This window comes from Betta splendens, chromosome 2 (genome assembly GCF_900634795.4).
Source record: "Betta splendens chromosome 2, fBetSpl5.4, whole genome shotgun sequence".
Lineage (NCBI taxonomy): Eukaryota > Metazoa > Chordata > Actinopteri > Anabantiformes > Osphronemidae > Betta > Betta splendens.
Genome location: NC_040882.2, coordinates 24,447,595 through 24,464,299, shown reverse-complemented (window position 1 = coordinate 24,464,299; position 16,705 = coordinate 24,447,595). Strand labels below are relative to the sequence as shown.

Here is a 16,705-nt window from a genome sequence, read left to right as displayed (position 1 = left end):
AGGCCTAGTTATTCTGTGGTCGGGTGAGTGAAACCACGTGGCAGATCATCATCTGCCCTTTGTGCTCAATTCGACCAAGTCCACAACGTTTCATTTCCCGGGATCAGGACCTCGCGTAGACCACGGTCACCCAGTAAGACATCATTTCAACAACAGCGAGAGGGATACAAGCTGCTTTCAGAGAGCTGATACCGACTAAATCCCTTCCCCGTTTATATCTTCCCTCTTATCCACCCGTTAACTCCCCTCTTACTTTGACAATAAGCCACTTTTATGTGTGGGAGGTCTGACTCAGCCGAATACTGAAAAAGACAAGAGACTGAAGCAAGAAAGGAAGGAAGAAGGGGGAAAACATCTCAGCTCAGCACTAGGCAGCTTCAGCATTTTGTCTTTTTATACCTGCCTATCACAGGCCTTTCAGCGATAGTCATTGTTTGGGTTCTCTGAGCAACACGAGGCATCACAACGAGTCATCTGTGGTGAATTGTTTTAGATCTTCTGTGTTGTGTGGCTGGAATTAAGTCTTGGTCTCTGGCTTCAAGCCGAGATGCCCTCATGACTAGAGGTGTAACTACAAAACACCCATGGGAGGAGGAGCGTCTTTAATCCAAGTGCTAGCACGATGAATGCTGTTCAGGACCCTAGCATCTGCTGTGTGAACTGTCTACATACATAGCTGATATACAGCACTTAATGCAAGTCACATTCATACTTGCCAACGCTGCTTGATTGCAATTTAGTGCGGAGATTAATCGTGGGAGTGATTATTCAAGGTCACAATGATTAAGCAATAAAACGACAACCATTTCCGCTATAAAAACGACATTGCTGCACTAAAACCACATATTTTTCTTCAAAGGAAGTCGCTTCCACATACCATGCTTTATTGGATACCAGCTAGGTGTATGAAGTCATATGGTGTAATAAAGAAATGCCCTGAAGGAATCTCAAATTCAATGACTGAGAGATATTGGCAGAATGAAAGCTGGCTTTGTCTGCCAGTCTTGATTTACTGCCAGTAAATCCATCAACATTGAAATAGCCTTTGAAATTATAACATCCCAAAAGATGTACAACGACTCCGGAAAAGGAATCAAATCATGCTTTTATTATTCAACGACCGAAGACTAATGAAATTAAAAAGATTAAGGTGTTCCTGGTTTGACGCAAGCCGTCTTTGAACTCCTTTTGCATTTTGCAGCACATGTGAGTCTCATGTTAAATTGCCGTTTGGGAAATGTAGGAATTAGGGGTGAATGGGGAATTTTATAGTTGTCTCAGCAGGGCCTTCGAGGTTAAAGGACTGAAAATTTGATCTAAGAGGTCAAGGCTAATCAATAGGTCTGTTACTGCTGGGAATAACAATTCAGAGCAGTTCTACACATTGTTGAGTAACTACTAAACTGTAACCTTCAGACTCCTGTGGTTGTTTAGACCACGTCTTGCTGAGCTGGCTCCAAAACAATTCTTGCCGAAAGGTTTGGCAGTAATCTTGTAACTGAAAGGTCATCAGGTGATTTTGGAGCTGTGGTGGTTCTCCAGCTGCTCAGCGGTACTCACCTCTACCTGAAACCAAAAAACATTACCACGACAGTTTGTCTAGTTACTATAGCTAAAAAACTGTCAAGCAGTAAAATCAAAAGTTGAAGCATCCACTCCTCAAAACGAGAACAGGGTTCAATTTGTGCAAGTTCTTATCATGCTAACAAATATTAGTCGGTGCCTGAGAGAAAGGGCTACATGGAGATTTACCTTTCAGACATGCACAGTGTGATAAACAGGAGGTGTGGCGTGAATGAATGTGATTAAAGCTAATTGCTAGCACTGTTTGCGCGTCGGCAGCTGTGCAATCGCTTGCTAAAGGTCGCTGATTGCTAACCTGGCACTGAGGCTCATTGCAAACGATTTGTGGCCCCCTTTCCGACTCTTAGTAACGCTACCTAGTCCACATGACTGACAGAAGACCATAATACTCGGCTTTTGGTGCCACAAAAAGCAGAGTAATCCGTCCTACACTAATGTTTGGCCAAGGTAAATGATGGATGAATGAAATGCCCAGTCGTTCTTTCAACGCAAAGCCTTGGTCAGTGCAGAGGAAGAAAAGGTCGCGGTGGGTTAATTCACACCACATATGGTGGCACCAGGCTGTGCCTCTCATCTAATCATCTACATTACCCAGCGTATTGATGATGAGATTCAAGTCACAGAGCTACAGCATCTGTCTGCCTGAGAATTAAACAGCGCCTCAGAAAAACACTGCAGGTGATTTCACCACACCTGCTGTTAGAAGACATCCTCCAGGCCAAGAAGTCGCCTACACGCTGACGCAAGACTGTTCAGTTGGACACTTCAGGCTCATGTAAATGTAGGTTTTATATCTAAGGTTCTGTTTTTATCAGGTTAGAGAACTAATATATGGAATTTTACCTGCTTTCTTCAGTACCTTGCTTGTTGCAGCAGTGGTGACACAGGTTGTCCCTGAGTGACAGGATCAGTGACTGGATCAGGCTAGTTAGCAAAATGTTAAAAAAGGAAGGAGTGTCCACACACACCTATTACACTGTATATAGAGAGTTATATCAATATAGCAGAATGTCTTTTACATGTTAGAGCACCTTAAACATTGCTAACCAGCTAACCACTAGCTAGCCCCTAATGCATCTTGCCCCCCCACTTCTTGAAATTATATCTTTTAGGCTGTTGAAAATACTATGTACAGACTGGAGGTAATTCAATTCAATTTTATTTCTACAGCGCCAAATCACAACAAGGTTATCTCAAGGCACTTTACAAGGTAAGGTTTAAGACCTAACACAACTAAACCCAACAAATCCCACATACAGCAAGCCTTTAATTACAATTTGACAGCAACAGTGGAGAGGAAAAACTCCCTCTCTAACGAGGAAGGTAATGCATTTCAAGATTGTCTTGTTAAAGTGATACTTCGCCACTTAAAAGTGTGTGTAGTAAATGTGCAACAACATTTAACATTGATGGTCTATGTCCAGAAAAAACAAGTCATTTGTGTTGTGGTTGAAAAGTCCCATATCCTACAACACCCAGAATGCATTGCACTGACAAATCACCTACCTGTCATTTAGCTCTTAACTATTACCTGCCATCATTTGGGTCAACCCCCATTTAAAATCGGTAAATTTTCCTTTAGATTCTACATAAGTGTAGTTATTTGGAAACATGGAGGCTGTGGACTGTGTGTTTTCTGTTTTTAGCTGTACTATAACTTCAAGGTCTACATCGCTGAATCATTTGTTGACGGCGTGACATCAATCTTTGGAGGCAGCGTCGCAGAGACAAGCCTGTCATGAGGATAAATAATGAAGTGCCGTTTGTGGGAATGCTTTTAATTACAGAGGAAGTGACCGTCTGGGTGACAGAGGGGAAAAACCTGTAGCTGTCGAGTTTCTGCTCGTTGACTGATCCTCCACGTAGCGACGCACATATTGATGAATGGAGAGTTTATAAGAACAGGCAGAATTTAAAGGCTATCAGAGGACTGCAAAGAACCCGTCGCCCTAGTGACGGTACTGTGTGTATGAAACCACTTGATCACTTTCTCACCATAATACTCTTACAAGCAACGAGTAATAACATCATTATGTCTCATTCTAAAACTGAAGCTTGTGCTGGGTCCTAATTAAAATTAAACAGCACTTTGCTCTTTCTTTCTAGGTAAAAAGATTAACACTAAGATTAGCTTAATGTACAATTGCCTGTCTAGGGAGATATTTAGCATCTATGCTAAGCTGATAGCCTGTAGCTTTCACCTGTAGCTTTAACATCTTTTTATTTAGCTCTGAATCAATTTCTCAACAAGTTGACCCATTTCTTTGATGGTAACAGCAAAGCAATGGGCCAAAACGTTTGATGACGGTAAAAACCTTGTTTTTCTGGTCTTGTCTTGTTTTGTTGGTTCCTGATTTTATCCTCTGTATTTGATTTCCTCCTGGCTGGAGACTCTTTGAAAGCAATAAAGGCGTTTCACCTCCACTATAGTTACCTGTACTTAAAAATATACAGTAAACTGTGTGTTGTTGCAGAAGCAGTAGCTGCTGGGTCTTTTGCTACTTTAGAGCAGCAGAGTGGAAATAGATACAAGTTCCTGGGAAAAATAGTCATCGCTGTTATTCTTGGTCTGTTGAATTTCTGTAGTCAGAGATGTGCATTTATAAATGGTATAAATAACTGCTTTTTTAGGATCAACTTTAAAGGATAAACTTTTTTAAAAAGTGAGCAACTTAGCATGTTGTGTAACCACACACACTGTGCATTTTAGCCGAAAGCTGCGGTCTTTTCTTCTGTGGCGTTTTGGTGGATGTCCTGCTTTTTATTTAGTTTTTTCTAATTTTCTTTTTTTGCTTTAGTGATTTTTAAGTCCTGTGAGTACAAGCAAAGGTCAAAGCCAAGTGTCCACAGACAGATGACTGATGAATGATTATCAGAAGAACATGTACATACATATTCACAGACACAGACAACATTTACAACTTTTTAAAGTACTGTAGTATTAAATCTTGTACCAAGTTTTTATATTATGACACGAGTACATGAGGTATTTTATCAAACCAAATTGAAACACACTTAATGTTTTTAGTGAATAGAGTGAAATATGCGTTTTAGTTTAGTTCCCACACACAGACTCACACAGGCTCATTCAATACAAGAGAGGGAGCCATTGATCCAGCTTTTAATTTTAGTACATTCAATTATGCACTCTTTGTTTTTATTGTTTCAGTTTTTGTCAGATTCGTTTTACCCCTATTCATTAAGACAGTAATTATGTTGAGTGGTGGATATCCTGATAGGGGAGTTGTTAGCGATGATTAAATTATTCACAAACTTCTATTGGGGCTGAATCAAATAAGTCATCATGGATGAGATTCAAATTTGGATTCTCCCACACAAACATGTACACAACTACAGAACACAAGCTACTACATGACCTTTAATCATTCAGCTGCATCTGTGCTGTACATCAACAGAATCTGTGTATAACTCCATGTAACGATAGCTTCAGGTCCTTATCGCTTAAATGGATTTACCAGAATTTGTTAAGCTTTTAAGGCCACAGTGGGTGAACAAGCTGTAGGTGTTGCTTGGTGACGTTTGGATTAGCCGATACTGCTGAACAGAGGCAGGCGGCATCGCACCCACTGACTGTGGGTAGTCATGAAGTCACACAAGTTGAACATGTCGATTCCACGCACTCATGACCACACATATACCATAATAAGCTACTGTAGTTCCTCTGGGACGGTGTTGTTTAAATTTATACATGCCTTTATCTTATCTTCACCGGTAGATGATTGAATATTTTCTGATGAACCAGATTCAGGGTTTTTGTCTTTTACAGAGTAGTTTCTAAATCCAGCAATGGATCAGAAACAGGTTCAAACTCAAAATGCTCGTGTTGTTTCAGAAAGAAACATGACACAGCGGCCGTTATATTGGCCCAGTTGGACCTGCATGTTTTTAATTCTTTCCCCACTTCTGTATCCTGACTACTAATCTCACTAAGACCTCCTCCTCTAGCCCACTTTGGTAAATCAAATGCACATTTCCCCACAAACAGCTGAAGAAGAGTGTCTCGTTTTCTAAGCACATTAAGCAGCAAGCGCTGCTGCATATGTAAGTGTCAGCACTGTGGAGATGATAATTCCCAGGCTTGCTAGCGTGGATAAACAGGGAAAATGGCTCCCGCGTTATTGGATTCACTTTGCACAACAACTGTCCCCGTAAGCCTTAATTTTCCTGAACAGCTTTATATTTGGCAGGAGTTCCCTACAACAGCATGGAGAGGAACTGTACAGAGGTTTTATAGTGTCGTGCATCACTTTATGCTGTTCAATTACGACTGTGTCTCAGGTGCTTAACTCTGCATTTAGCAAATCCATTGTTGGCAGGTGGAAATGTAGCATTAGCATGTTCCTCGCCACATTAGACGCCGCAGACCGGAAATGTTGGTGTCTGCGCAGAAACGGGCGTCGAGACGAGGTCGTCATTATATAGATGACTTCGTGTAATTAGGTTTGCTAAATTTACCGCGGCATATTTTTATCCATTAACATTCCAAACAACATTGTGTTGTACAGTGCAATTAGACGAACATCTAACTTGATATAAAGTTGCGTCAGATGTTTATCCTGTTTCAACAAGACCCAGAGAAACTCACACAGCACAAGCGTCATATCCAACTGATGCAGCGACACTATATAGAATCATTTTACTCATATACTCACTATTGCACACACACTTAAATATATAATTTGGATGCAAAAATTGAATCAACGTTGTACTTTGCCATCTTATATCTTTAATACATTTAGAACTTAAATTATGAATTATATTTTATTAATATAAAACTTTAAACTTGCAGTAACTAATAATATGCTCTGTTTCTAGTTACTAGTAATCATGTGATCAGTTCTTAAAGCTATAAATCACAAGAGGAACTGTTTGATTTCACTATTTTCTTTAATTACTGTAATTGTAATAAAAGAAGTCCCTTTTCGATTTACGATGGGAATCCTCTATTACAGTTTGCATAACGATGAGAAAGGGTGTGTGGGTTTAGATTTAATGTAGTAGAAACTCTTCACCCCAATATCATTTTGCTATTTAGAGGAAGCATATGAGCATAAATGTAATTTTTGAAATCCTGGAAGAACACGTCGCGTGAAATAAAAGGATTTTTATCTGACAGTGAAGTCATCCGTCTTGAGGACACTTACTTTGGAATTAGCATAGCCTAATCTCCTCCAGCTTGGAGGAAGGAACAAATCCACTTCCTGTAAATGGGGCGACAGACGATAAAAGAATAAAAGGTGCGTTTTAAGTTGCTGATGGATATGTTTTATTAGCATAAAATCTGACTTGTTTGATTTTGCACGGCTCTTATTACCATCAAACTGTTGTCTGATCAGAGCCTTTGCTTAGTTTTACAGTTTCAAAATAAGACTTCATATTACTGACAAGCACTGAATAGAAGTACAAGTGACTTTTATGACTGTTTTATTACTACCTTCCTGCTACAGTGCATTGATGGAGCTCAGTCAAGGCTCCCACCGTTTCTAGATGCGGTGGGGTCTAACTTGCCACTCATTTCCATGTCTTTGAAAGGCTTTTCCATTTCACTCAGAGATGTTCAAAGCTGTTTACACTTTAATCACCAAGAGTCGCTTATTCAGAAGATAAAAAGGAGCTGATTTGAATTTGACTAGCCTTCTATTAATCTGTTGGCATCTGAATCCGCATTAGTGCAGTTTCCAGGATAAGGGTTAATATGGGGGCTGTTTTTCGGTCGTGCCCGTGTGTTTCATACAGTCGAGATGGCTGCAGTGCATTGCACGGCACTTAGCGCGGCGCTTTGAAGCCACCTGGTTTATGCAAGTGCACGGCAGGCAGCTTTGGTCAGTCCTCTACCTGGAGGAATCCATTTGCGTCGGGGCTGCATGTGAAAACGGTGCCGCGGCGAGATAACGCAGGCGGCCGCTTATTTTTCATGGGCGCATTCAGGGGGTTCGAAGTGTTTCTCAGACAGGAAACACATGCAGAAGAGTGCTCTAACAGGTCTGCCTCACGTTGACTCATTAGTGGAGCACTGGGTGAGTGATTAGATGATTACTTGTTATTGTTTGATTGCAATTAGGTTATTAAAGTGATTAATTGGCTATAGGGTGATGGAGTGGCTGAAAGCTGGCTGGCTCCAGCTGCAAGTGTGCGGCAGGTGGTGAAGCGTTCACTGGTCATCGGCATTTTCACATTTCGGGGCAGAGATTGTGTGTTTTGTGCCGCGCCTGTCACAGGATCGGCTGAAATAATGTTAGACACGCCGAGATGAAAAGACGCCGCAACAGCCTCCAGCAAACTTATGCCATTGATCAATAACACGCTCCAAGCGAGAGAAAGTACCCCGAGCCTCCCGCATCATGACTACGTGCGGCATTTGAATGAATGCACTCCTTACATTTACATCTCTGCAAACGCACGTGCGCTGCTCGTGAGCCGGAGCGTCTAAAACATTAGTCAACATTTGGCTTTTCTAATCATCATCTAAAACCTCCCGTCTACGTGGTAGGAATTGAACTATTGATGGGACCTTCTTCTACCAGCTGCATTTTCAAGTGTATTGAATTTTTTTTTTTTTTTGACAGAGAGGCAGTGGATATCCTATAAATATTACAGTAGCAGGCGCACAGACAGAATGTAATATAACATAGGTCTCATTGCCAGCCTCGGGCAGCATAGACTGCGGCTGGGGAGGCTTTCTACGTGCTATCTAGTCTCTGCTGCTAGGTGGAGCCCGAGTATACGGCGAGAGCGGCGAATCCACATCCGAGTTTTTCCTCTCACCTTTCGCAGGCGCTCCACAGCCTCGGTCTCCGCACAGAATTACTCCCAGCCGGTGCGCACAATTGGTTTGTCACAGTCGCGGACGGCTCAGTTTTTGAAGCGCGAGAACTTGGACTCCCTTCAGCGCGCGGAGCCCCTTTTCACCCGACGTTTCTGGACCCTCTCTTTTTCCCCGTGGGTGTTCGTGCGTGAGTGGTGCGGGCTTTCGGCTTTGCGGGACGTGATGTAGCCCCCGCACAGAAGGACGCCTTGTACTTAAGGGGATGTAAGGGACGGCAGCGTGGATACGGCGCTCGCGAGCGGCTCTTTCTCCTGCGCCAGCGCCAAGACTCGGGATTGTAACACGCGCCGCGGATGAAACTGACGCGATCGCTTCGCGAGGATAACTGAGCGGAGCGACAGCGGGCGTCCCGTTTGGACCCGTCGTTCCGTCTCCTCGACGCAATCCGCGTCGCGCGCACGGACCTTCCCCGGCGCCCGAGAGACATTCAGGGGGAGAAATCGACGCCGCTACTTTGAATGGAAGGACGCAAAGCGATCCCTCCGTTTCGCCAGTAACTTCTAAATCCGCGGTAAGTGTGACGTCCCCCCACGCGCGGCGTATGCGCCTCCGCCGGTGCGCATTTTCCCACCAGTTCTCCGCAGATTCGACAGTGAAGCCCGTGAATGACACCCCGCAGCCACGTTTCGTTGCGCCCCGCAATGTCAGCGCTGCCGCGCGCTCAACTCCTAATTACTTCCACCGAGCTGTCGATGCGTTCAGGTGCAGCCGTCGCCCGGAAAACGCGCAACATATCGATGGGCAAGATGTACTTTTCAATTTCCGGCCGGACTAATTGATGTGGTTTGGATTCGGGTCTAACGTCTCCGTGTACATGTAAGTCATTCTCTCGGTGGTTGAAGGAGCGTGTGACGGTGAAATGCCTTTGTGGAGAAGTTCCGTCAGGTTGCCTGGCCATGAATGAAGTTTTATTTTGTGGCTGCATCGCCGTCGGTTCTGTGTGATGCATGTGGAGCAGCGGCGTCTGTCAGGCGTGCACCGTGCGTCTCGGACGCGGAGACGCACCAGTGCTGGCCCGCTTTTGTCCGTTGCCGTTTGTTGTTGGAAATGTACTGGAGTGTGAGATGGATGCGGTGGTGTGAGCGTCTGCATTCCTCCTGGTGGCTCAGGCACGCATGAAATATCAAATATCAGAGATGCAGACGCAATAACACGCCGTGGATGTTTATTTGCAGCGCTTTGGGTTCTCCGGCTTCTTTCAGCCATTGCAGTGAAACAACACAACAAATGGCGTGATTTGATGCACAGAGGGAACGAGAGAGCGGTGAACGCGTTCTTGTCCTGCAGGGTTGAGGGGCCACTGTGCTGGATGCTTTGATGTGCGGACAACACGCTGTCTTTCAGCATCAGAATCAAAGTGGAAAAGCCATCTGAGCCTTTCACTTACAATTACATGTGAAGTTTTCCTTCCCATCGTGTCCAGTTCACTGTTGGAAACCGGGGTTGGAGGTTTCCGGTGCGTATCTGCTGAGTTGGAGGTGAACAGAGACGAGCAGTTCTATTTTCTATTTATATTACAGCTTCATGTGATCCATCACGATTGGTTCTATCCTCCTCTGACAATTACATTCATTATATTCCAGGACTGCGGTACCATCTGTCACATAATCTGCATTGGTGGACGCGCCCTCAAGCAGATGACACGCACACATATCGTTTCCTCCATCACTTCCTCCTCGGGGCTGAACTCAAGGGGACGTTTGATTCGCACTAAACGTGATGTCGGCCTGCGCTTTGTTTTCAGCCTCACATCCCCCTTTTTTGATTCATGTAAATGCTGCTCCTGGTGGAATATAATCCGAGTTATATTTAATATAACAGCAGTTGAACCCAGCATCCTACGGGGCAGCGCTGTAGGAAAATAAAATAAACGCTCCCTTGCTTTTGTTGGAGCTGTTGTTATCTTGCAGTCCATTATTGGAAGATACTGTGCTGGATATGAGCCACTGTAGTACATGTTGATTGAATTGGTTATCTCGGGTAAATAAACACTGTGTGATATTGATAGTAGGTGGGAATGCACATTGAGTTCGAGTCCCGGCTGGGTTCACTCCTTGTACTGTATGTATTTAATGTTCTTACTGTTCCTGAAATGCCTTTTTTTCTCTCCAGCTCCTGCAAATGACAATAACATTACCGTTCAGATAATCTGAACTGTGAGTGAATTCATTAGAGGCCTTATAGGGGCCATCTTTTGTCATATATTTTCCTCCTGTTGCGTTGTGTTGCACTAATGTGGGTTAGTTTGCTGTGTCCTAATTAGAAGGAGGCACGTTTGTCTTTGTTGAGTCACTCGTATCGTAGGTAATCACTCCCCAGTTAATTCGCCCCGTTGATCGAGCGTCGTTGTTCTTTCCATTGGCATTTCCATTTATGTGATTTGATTTTTTTTTTCCCGTTTTGGATACAATTGGAAGTCGGGGGGGGGAATCCAATTTGCCGTTGCTGTATGAATGGAGACCCGGGCTCCTCAATTTTCTCCATCAGGTTATCGTACGAGGGGGCACAGATTCATGGCTCAGATTAAGTGCAGTGAGTGGTTTCACTGACGAACCACTTTGGACTGTCATCCTTCAGAGGCTTCTGGATGAGCTGTGTACATATGGAACCGTAGCTTAAACTACTACAGCCAAACCTAATGAACAAAGACATGCTTGTTATTATTGTATTTCACCATTTGGTCTGTGGTGTCTTGGCAGAAGACTGTAAATCTGGTTGTAATGTTCAAGGTCATGTGCTGCTCGTGTTTTCTCAGATGGCAGCTTCAAGTATTGTCACCCTACATTTCATTCCCAATCAAAGGCTGTGCATTGGTTTACAGTAAGCAGAAACAGATTGCACCAAATGGTGTCCATGGATACCATTCAGTCGCCTCATCCAGACGCCCCATCTGCAGCGTTGCTGGTTTCACATCAGTCGTCTCATTCACTGGAATTAAAGTGAAGAAAATGTCGGTTGGTTCCTGTCGAGCTGCATGTAATTAGTCAGAGAGTACGTTATTGTTTTAACAACAACCTAATTTTAAAATCACTGAATTGCGTTAAGGAAAAAACAAAGGTACAGTGTGCAAATAAAAAAGCAAGCAAAAAACACATGATCCTTGAGATTGGCAGCCAAACTGCAAATCACTGTTATTCAGTTTTAACTGGATTTATTTACATGATGGTTCAAAAGAAGCAAAGGTCACGTGGCATTAATCTAACCAGGATGTGTGACCTTTCGCTTTGTTAAACATGACCTTATCATAATTCACTGTTTATCCCAGTGGCTGGATTCAACCTCATCGAAGGGACCTTTTTGCTCATTGTCTAGTTTTAGCCAGTCTGAATGTGGGACCACTAAACGCATTTTGAGGCAGTCTTGAGTCCTATGGTAGAAGTACTGTATCAGGCCGGCAACCTGCTGTTGTGTATGCCGTTACACTGAGGCCCTTGGTTTGTGTAAGGTCCCGAAGACTGGAGCTATCACGCTGTTAGGAGCGAGGCAGCTTGGCCTGCTGGGGCCTTTCTCTGGCAGGAATGCCACAAAGAGAAAAAAGAAAAGGCAAACTGCTGAGGAAAGGTCCTCGAGGTCTGTGCCTTTAGCTTTAGCTGTCCTGTCTCATAAAGACCTCGGACACAAAGGTTTTGACACCAGCTTTCACAGCCCCCTCGACGCTAAATTGCACATTACAGTTGAGATGGAGGGCTCAACTGGTGGCTGATTGAAAGAACGGACAATTAGTTTGTTGATTCTGACCACGACGGCTGAGAGGAGCAGCCAAAGAATAGCGTGGATAACGGATAAGAGCCTTTAAAAGAGCATCGTTTGCCTTAGACGCGGAACCCGAGGCTTGTGAATATATGTTAAAAGGTCGACAAGTTTGGAGTGAACGGCATCAATACTTCACCGCGTGTTTATCACGAGCCGGCATCGAGCGCACACGGAGGGTTTGAAAGGTCCATAAAACAGAAAGTACAAATGCAGCACGAAGGAGCCGCCGGAGCCGTTACCTGTGATTAAAAAGCTGCCGCCGTCTCCCCAGCTTCAAACGGCTCCACGTGAAGCAGCCGGTCACGCCTGCAAACCGGGCCGTTGTTTCCACCGCAGAGCCCGTTTACCGGCATCGCGATGAGGATTATCAAATTAATTCCGGAGCCTTCTCTCCGTGGCTGGTTTACAACCCAAAAAGTGGTTAGGATGAGAGAGCGCGAGGCTGTGTGGGGTATTGATGAGCCTCCTTAAATCGCTAACGGATTTGCAGGGGATTTTCTACCACTCCAGCGAGCCTGGTGTGTTGAGGATAGGGTGAGGTCATGGAAATATTTCAGCGGTGCTGCCTCTTTGACGCGTAATCCTGACAATGAGCGGGACTACAAGGATGGTTTTAGACAAGGACGCTGCCTCCTGCGCGTAACACCAATTAGGGCGACGGCGCTGAGCTGCAGCCGCCTTTGAATTCCACTCACACGTCGCTTTAATTCGCGCACTCGATTTTAATAAATGCCTGTAAGGTCGCTGCGTTATCAAGCTCCAGTGTATACGTTACCACGGCTGGTGACACTGTGCTTGAAAAAATGCTGTGTTTTAGGCTGCGGTTTTAATTATGTGCACGGCCCCCCTCCACCCTTAATTTGACACTTAGTTAAGTTATCCCCAGGGGGTCAAAACACTTAGCAGGCGCATTTTAATGCTCGACAAGCTCTGCAGGCGGAAACGAAAGCCGCCTCGCGAAGGGGACCCGTCCTGGGCCCGTGCCCATTCCGACGCGAAGCGCCACCTGCAGGCGAACGCCTAAAGGTGCGTTTCTTTGCTCTTCCTCTGCTACGGCCACATCTGCCGCTGCGCACATATGGACCCAAAAAATGTCAACTTAGCATTTAAAGCAATCCAGGCCGCTCTTACGACCGGGTCGGTGGTGTTAAAAGGTATCCAGAAACCATCAAACTGACAAAGGCCGTCGGAGCCGTAGTACATCAAGCTCTTTACTACTCTGTTAAACCTGATCTGCTGCTCTATGTAGATTTTACAGTACTAAGGCTCCGAGCTTTTCTCTAACAATATTGATGGGTTTCCTTTGGTTTTAAAGGGTGTTTTTTTCTTGTGAACTTTAGACCAGTGAAGGGGATTCAAACAAAGATGCAATGCTTCTCTGACGCCGAAGCTCTAAAAGAAGTTAATTTATGGCCTGTTTGGGAGGCAGGTTCGGCCTTGAATGCATAATAAGGTAGTGCACCTGCAGCGGCATACAAATGAATGGAAATGACGGTTAGTATTTACGCCTCCCTAAACCACCGGGACCTCCTGATCTGACCACTAATTGGCCAGAGAAGAGAAATGAAGATAGCTTCCTCGTTCACAACCTGCTGCATCTGCGAATCTCAGGAGCACATTCGCGCCCTTCCTGCAACTCCACACTCACCGTTTTACACGTTGTCGGGGAACGTGCGCCTTCGGCCTACGGCAAAGCCGGAAGAGCGCTGCCAGACGTTAAATCAGAGATAGGTGGACTTATTCCTCCCAGCGCATTTAGATCCCTTTGTAGTTTGCTTTTCTCGTTATTTTGCATGTCGGTGGGGTCACCGCGTCGCTCTCTAATAGTTGTTTGGAATCCTTTTAGTACTTTTTGCATCTGTTCACTGTTTCCTTTGAGGCTTTTTACTTCTCTGCTGCAGCCCTTTGCTGATGTTGGATGGATTTGCCTTGGCTCTCGCACGGGGGCCCCTCTCGGCCCCTCGGGACCCCGCCTCTGCGTCTGTTATGACCATTCAACAATCCCCTCGCGCTCCTCTGTAATTTGACATCTCCTAAACATGTCGCTGCGCTCAAGAACTAGAATGAAAATTCTATTAAAACACTTTTTCACCCGGCCGTACTTTAAACCTTCCAGCTGAAAGGCGCTTGTAATGGAGCATCGAGTACGAATGCCTTGCAGGAACGTTGATTACAAGTCTGCTGAGTGTTTTCAAATTAAAACGGCAATTCTTCATTCATACTTGATAAGATTTACGGAGGCTAGAAGCGCTTTTACAGCAAGATAATTAAAGTATTTTCATACAGGTGGACGGCTCCATAATGAAGGATTTATGCTGCTGTCATGTGAGGCTGGTTGCTTGTTTTCTAATTAGGCAAATGCATATTTGTTAAGTTGATCAGTTCGAATCTGATTTTAAAATGTATGGCTGCATCTCAGCATCTCCCCTCAGACCAAATAGATTTTCCTAATCAATAGCGCAGGATTGGATTTAGCAGCGCGGCAGCAGGAGGTACAGTCTGACGGGGCCGAGCGCCTTTAAGCCAGCGGCTCCTCTTTCCTTCTTGTCTTCATGAGCTTCGCCGCTTCATCCCAGTGAAATAACAGCACAACGGTGGCTCCACTGGCAAATATAAACTTCCCTGCCAGCTTTTTGTCACCCCTGGAAAGGAGATGACTGAACTGGTGCACCGCCCCAGTGGAGCAAAACCGTTTAAATGACAACACATTTTTGTCTCACCTTGAACCTAATTGACTGCCTGAAAGCTGGCGTTTGAAAAGTGCTGACAGAATGACTTCCCTTGTTGCTCGGGAGCCGCAGCTATTGACAGAGCCTGTTCTGTGTTGTTTTCATATTGCTGTCACAGCTGCATGCATCTGTATGCCACATTCATAAGTAAGGATGCACTGTGAGCTCATGAGGCCATGCATTATGCATGGTTCATGTTACACGTATTACGCCTAACGGGCTTAATGTCTGCACGCCGCCTCATGAATCATGCGTCTGCAGGAAAGAGAAGTGACAGATATAGTCCTCACAATGCGAGAGCGAAGTCTGGTACCCGGCGTGTTATTTGCCGACGTTTCCTGCAGATTGCAGACCTGGCGCTTTTGAAGGGGCGCCCATTAACCGGCACCTGATGTGGAGTGGCGTTCGCGGCAGTCGCAACGCCTCGAGGACTCGCAGCCGTCCGCCGTCGCCGTGGGCGACCGTCCACCTCCACCCGGCGTCCCTCCCCGCCCCCCACCCCACTGGTCTCGCCTGTGATGCTGAACCGTGGGACTTCTTAGAGGGGGAGCCACAGGACTGTAATCAGTCATTATGTCAGAAGCGGTCCCCGCGAGCCCAGCTCCGGCTCATTCAGCCAAATAATAAGCAGCAGATAACGGCGCCCCCGTGGATGAGGAGCCGACGCGGGGGGCCTGTCCCCTCGTCTGCCTGCACACGGGCGTCACGCCGCTTTGAGGCCTTATCATCGATCGCTTATTCAAACATTTTATTCACTGACCCCTTCATGTAGGAGATTAAAAACATAATGCCCACTAAAACAACAGCAAGGCTGCATTGTTCTGAGGGCGATACCCATTAACGGATACTTTTAAACTTCCCACCAGCTGATTGATCCAAATAGTGTCTTTCAGTATTTGTAAAGCTAAGCATTATGGAATGAAGCAGCCCCCCCCTCCAGCGATAAAGCCCATCCTTTCCCCTCCTCCTGTGCAGTCCTGTCATTCCACAACAAGGGTCACAGTCTCGCATTGTCTCACCACGGCATTCCTGGGCACGCTGGGATTGACTGGTTTCGCTGGGTTGAGTGGTGCCATATCACATCCATACATCACCGGGACGACAGAATGACAGACAGCGGGAGTTGAGATGTCGGCTCGTCCTCTCCAGGCAGCTGACATCCACTCCCTTCCTGTTCTCCACAGCGATACTCTATCTTCTGACAGGGGCTGCATTGATACTTGCAGCTGCTTCCCACCTCACTCATACACTCGATGTGGTCCTGATGTAAATTCCCGCATAAACCTCTTCCAGTTAATGCCCGCAGAGCTCAAAACATTTATACTGCAGAGATATAAATGTTATTTGTTCATCGACTGCCACATTATAACTGCTGTACGACTGCATGCATGCAAAGATTGATAGCTAGATTAATCTCATCAAAATGTTAAGCTCCTCTAATCTCCTCATGCACCCGTTTTACCCTCTCATACATAATAAATGTAGCTTACAGTGAGGCTAGCGCAGCACGCTAGCGCCGCGCAGGAGCTGGGGAAGCTGCAGCGCGTCACCAGGCAGTGAGCTCAGGCAGGTCAGCGGAGGTCAACCCTGCTCCGAGCCTCTGCCCACAGTGATTAATAAGCCGCGAGCAGTCGTTGCCTCGGAATGGGTGTCCGTAACCCTGCTCCATTGCACCCGGGACCACCGTTTCGCTCGCCCGACGCTTTGTTCTTTTCCCGCTAATCCCATGTGCAATGCAGCGTCGGCCCTCGACCGGCGCCGGCCGCGAGCATCTCCCTGTGTCGTTCCACTG

At 45.6% G+C, this 16,705-nt stretch overlaps 1 protein-coding gene across 19 annotated transcripts in view; it reads left to right on the top strand.

Moving 5' to 3' along the window:
- Positions 1–7,907: 7,907 nt before the first annotated feature.
- The window catches only part of LOC114851028 (adhesion G protein-coupled receptor L3-like), a 160,724-nt gene continuing 151,926 nt past the window's right edge, over positions 7,908–16,705 (top strand). For 6 of the 19 annotated variants that reach the window (XM_055514613.1, XM_029142548.3, XM_029142546.3 and 3 more), the window contains exon 1: positions 7,924–8,942. The gene's annotated coding sequence lies outside the window, so the exon portion shown is untranslated. Of the gene's footprint in view, positions 8,943–16,705 lie in introns of all 19 variants that reach the window. The other 13 variants (XM_055514602.1, XM_041069826.2, XM_029142547.3 and 10 more) reach the window with 5 other exon arrangements.